Below are 5,000 nucleotides of genomic sequence, written 5' to 3' on the forward strand. Positions count from 1 at the left end.
TCACTCACTCACACACACACACACACACACACACACACACCTCACGTCCAATGAAAAACAGGCCAACTCACACACACACACACACACACACACACACACTAAATCATGCTACATGTAGACGAAGAGAGCCGGGAAGGCAAAGCAACAGGTGTCTCCCACCATCGTGACGTCATGGCCTGGTCCCGCGGGGCTGCCGGGCTGATGACGTCACGGACTGGCCTGGTCCGCCCTGGTGCCCTTTTTTTACGTTTCGTAAATAATTTTGAAAATGGCCCTTCGAAAAAACGCCGCCACAGACGAATGCTTTACATATTCTGACTTGGCACTTACTTTAACTAACACCAAAAATATAAAGAGATTCCAAACCTCAGTAATAGTAAAGATTTTTCAAAAGAACTATAAGTAAAATGTTGGAACCTTGACCCCTCCTTAAAAAATATAAATGTCCATTCATTCTCACTTCAAAGGAACGAAACACACTTTAAAAAATATGAGCAGTCTTTACCAACACCTTAGAGTGATTTACAGCCAAAAACAAATAATTTCCAGGGGTACCAACAAAACTATTATTGGAACATTAGCACCCTTACAAAACAATTTTACTCTCCACTAATTCCACTGATCTGGAGAGCGAAACACTTTAAAACACATCAACAATCTTTCAAAAACAATAATAATCTGATACTGGCTCAAATAAAAATTTTCCTGATCGCACCTGAAAATTTGGCGCCCAAAAACACACTCATTTAACGCAGAAACAACGCTTAAAACAACATGCTGCACCTCACACACGCACGGAAAACACTTCAAACACGACGAAATACTTGTAGAAAGCATTAAATCTTACTACTGAGGCCAATTAAACACTACAGGAATTTAAAAAAATATATTCCTGAAATCTGGAGTGGCCAAAGATCCAAGATGGCGGCGGGACCGAGGAAGGGTCGACCCCCCGCCTGTACCTCACCAAACCCTCACTAAACTTAAATCTAGCTATGGCGGCTGCATCTAAACAACTGATATTAAAGCTTAATGGCGCGGTTGCACGTTGAGGCAAGACAGGCCTATAATTGTGAAAGATAACGCTGGAAATGGCAAATAAAAAGAAATTAAAGATGGCGGCGGGGTCCGTTATCGGGTGGAGACCCCCCCTCTACCTCACATAAAAACCTTCACCTAACATAAACCTGTCCATGGCGGCTGTGTCTGAATAACTGATATGAAAGCTTAGTAACGCGACTGCATGTTGCGGCAAGACAGGTCCATAATAGTGAGAGATAATGCAGGTTATGTCTATAAAGAGGCAGGCCTGCCGCCACCTCAGTCGTCGTATATAAATAATTAGCTAAATATAAATAAAAATCGCTAAATGAGAGGTAAATATTATCCAAAATACTCGAATAACGAATAATAAAACTTAATTTCCTCGTCCAGACCTTTGAAAATGGCACGGAAGGCAACTGGCGATTTATCTTGAGTTATCCCTTGACTGTGAGTCTGTGACTGGCCTTAAATACACTGACAATACTGCCTGTGTCAGGCTGTACTCACCTTGATAACACGGTCCTGCCTTTATGGTTCCGTATTGCGACTGTAGTCCAGTATTATTACTTGGACACGTGGAAACACCAACGCAGTCTTGTTATTGTCACTAGAACCTTAAACACACTTGCAATCCGTGTCACTTTATCCAGAACCTTTTGAGTTTAAAAATCTTGCTGATGTGTCAATGGAATTGTAAAAAAAAAATAAAAGTAAAATAAAAAGAAATAATCCAGTATCAAATCAACCCGACGCTTTCAAAAGAAGTATTAGCTGCTGAGCCAACACCAACACAAAACACGGAAGGACTGACTGATGACTGACAGGCGCACCGCGAAAGATCATCTGCTGATCGAGTTGCCATATTAACTAGATTATTATTTGAAAAGGAAAGTTTGCTATGTGAGTGATTTTGATACTCCAGCATAGACAGGCAATACAATTCATCATGTATCTATTTATATTCGTAGTAATAGTAATGATATAAGTAGGTCTGAAGTAGGTAATGTGAATTCTGTTGGTTCTTCACTGTTGGAAATGCGCGCAGTAACTACTATTGCATGGCATTTTGACCGGGAATATCTTAACCAGGCCACTGCTTGTTACTATACGAGTGTTTCTTCGTAATGTAACAAACCAGGAACATCATCATTCACAGTGAACAAAGACACACATGGGCATTGTGTGTTCAGCGCCAATCTCCAGACACACACACACACACACACACACACTGATGAGCGATGACCCATGAGTGTATGTATATTTTACCTAGTTGCATTGTACAGAGTTCCAGTGGGGCTCATAGTGTCCTGTCTCCATGACTCCACTTATCCATTTTTTCCTTAAAGTTGAGCACATTATATGCTGTAACAACTTCATCACTCAATGCATTCCACTTTTCCACCGTTCCATGTGGAAAACTGTATTTTGCAATATCCCCACACTGCCTCATCCTGGATCTTCTTTACATGTCCTCTTGTCTTTCTAGTTTCTGTCACCACCACCAGGTCTTCCTTGTCAATCTTTTCAGTGCCATTTACTATTTTATACATTGTTATTAGGTCTCCTCGTTCTCTTCTATCTTGTAATGTTGGAAGTCCCATTTCCTTCAGTCTTTCTTCATATGTTAGGTCCTTTTAGTTCCGGCACCATCTTTGTAGCTATCTTCTGAATCCGTTCTAATCTTCTTATATCTTTTTTAGAGCTCAGTGACCACACCACTACTGCATATTCCTGCTTAGGATGTAACATGCTTGTGATAATTTTTTTTCATCATATCTTTGTCCATGAATTGAAATGCCACTCTTATATTAGTCAACATTTTATATGTTAATTCAAATATCTTACTTATGTGTATAATCACTCCCACATCCTTTTTTTTCCTCTTTATTCTTCATTATATTTTGTTCCTCTCTCATCAGATAGTTCCATATCGGTCCTCTCTTACTCTTTCCTAGTTCCATTATGTGACATTTTTTGGCACTGAACTCCAATTTCCACTTCTTACTCCACTCATAGATTTTGTTTATATCTTCCTGTAACAGCAAACAGTCCTCTCGGGTTTTGATTACTCTTAGCAGCTTTGCATCATCAGCAAACAAATGTGTGTGTGTGTGTGTGTGTGTGTGTGTGTGTGTGTGTGTGTGTGCGCGCGCAGTAATAACCACACTGCTCTCTCCACATCCAGTTAACTCACACTTATTCACATAATCTCAATCACCATTTATTACGCATCAGTTTCGTCTTGCTGTAGTTCACCTTCACCCTGTATTCTGCACGGTGTTGCTGGAGTATCTTCATCTTACTGACCAGCTTATCTTCCCATGCGGCACTACAGTGCATACGTGGCAGTTCTGTGTCATCCATAAGGACAAGCACGAGTATAGTGTATGGGGCCACTTCAAAAACCATCACTTTCACACACTACTTAATAAGCTCGTCAACAAAAATAATGAATAGTTAAAACACACACACACACACACACACACACACACACACACACACACACACCGCGTAGTGTAGTGGTTAGCACGCTCGACTCACAATCAAGACGGCCCGGTTCGAGTCCCGGGGCGGCGAGGCAAATGGGCGTGGCTCTTAATGTGTAGGGTGTGTTCACCTAGCAATAAATAGGTACGGGATGTAACTGGAGGGGTTGTGGCCTCGCTTTCCCGGTGTGTGGAGTGTGTTGATGTAGTCTCAGTCCTACCCGAAGATCGGTCTATGAGCTCTGAGCTCGCTCCGTAATGGGGAAGACTGGCTGGGTGACCAGCAGGCAACCGAGGAGATGAATTACACACACACACACACACACACACACACACACACACACACACACATTGTTAGCGGGATTGTTGGAGCTGTGGGAGTTTGGATTCCGTGCTTCCCTCCCCCACCCGTCCGCCATCTCTCTCTCTCTCTCTCTCTCTCTCTCTCTCTCTCTCTCTCTCTCTCTCTCCTGTGTCTCTCCATCTCCTCTCCTCACCCTCCCTCTGCCCCACATGATGAGCTGGAATGGTTCTGAGCTCAAAGGACACGCTGGTGTTTGAGAGTGAGTGAGTGACACCTTCTACGGTCTGACCATTTTACCACGAGCGTTTTGGTGTTGGCTTTTTTGGGTATTTCCCGGCCTGCGGCAGTGCCACACTTGTACCAATACGCACCTATTTTATACTTCCAAATTGAATGGTGTTGCAATATAAATACATTGTGATGCTCTAAAAAAAAAAAAGCAAGTTAATGTAATCTATGTTTATTTTCAAATATATTTTGCAAACACTACAATACTTGATAACGTTTCCTCCGAACGCTCTCACATCCCTTTGGGTGACTGAGTGAGGTCACAGGTCAAAATGACCGTGTTAATCCATGGGTCACTTCCTCTCCCGCTACCAACCAGGATGGAAGCTACCTCTCCCACTCGCTCTCGTGTCCTCCAAAGCCGAGAAAAAGAGATTATTAACTCAGTAAATAAGTATTTCTTGCAAAAAAAGGGTAATAAGGGACCATTAATTGACCCTTCGAGATTTGTAGCCTGAACAGCGAAAGCTACCAGCGTGAGCGAGGTAACAGTTCGAAGTATTTGTTCAACCTACAATCAAGCTTGCATGACACAAAGATCACCAGCACATCCTGTGTTCTCGCCGACAAAGAAGCGCCGTGCAACTGTAACCAACATCGGTGGTGTGGAAAATAAGTCAGTAATAAAGAATGATTATATATATATCATAGTTTAAGGAAATTATCATATGTAAAAGGAAACCTATCACATTTGAACAAAATTTATGAGAGAGAGAGAGAGAGAGAGAGAGAGAGAGAGAGAGAGAGAGAGAGAGAGAGAGAGAAGGGTGGTGTGTGGGGAGAGACAGACAGACAGAGAAGGGGTGGGCAGTTTGATTGACTGAAATTTCTTTCCTCAAATTTTAATGATTCATAAGCAAGTATAGATGTCTGATAGA

Source organism: Portunus trituberculatus, chromosome 6, assembly GCF_017591435.1.
Source record: "Portunus trituberculatus isolate SZX2019 chromosome 6, ASM1759143v1, whole genome shotgun sequence".
NCBI lineage: Eukaryota > Metazoa > Arthropoda > Malacostraca > Decapoda > Portunidae > Portunus > Portunus trituberculatus.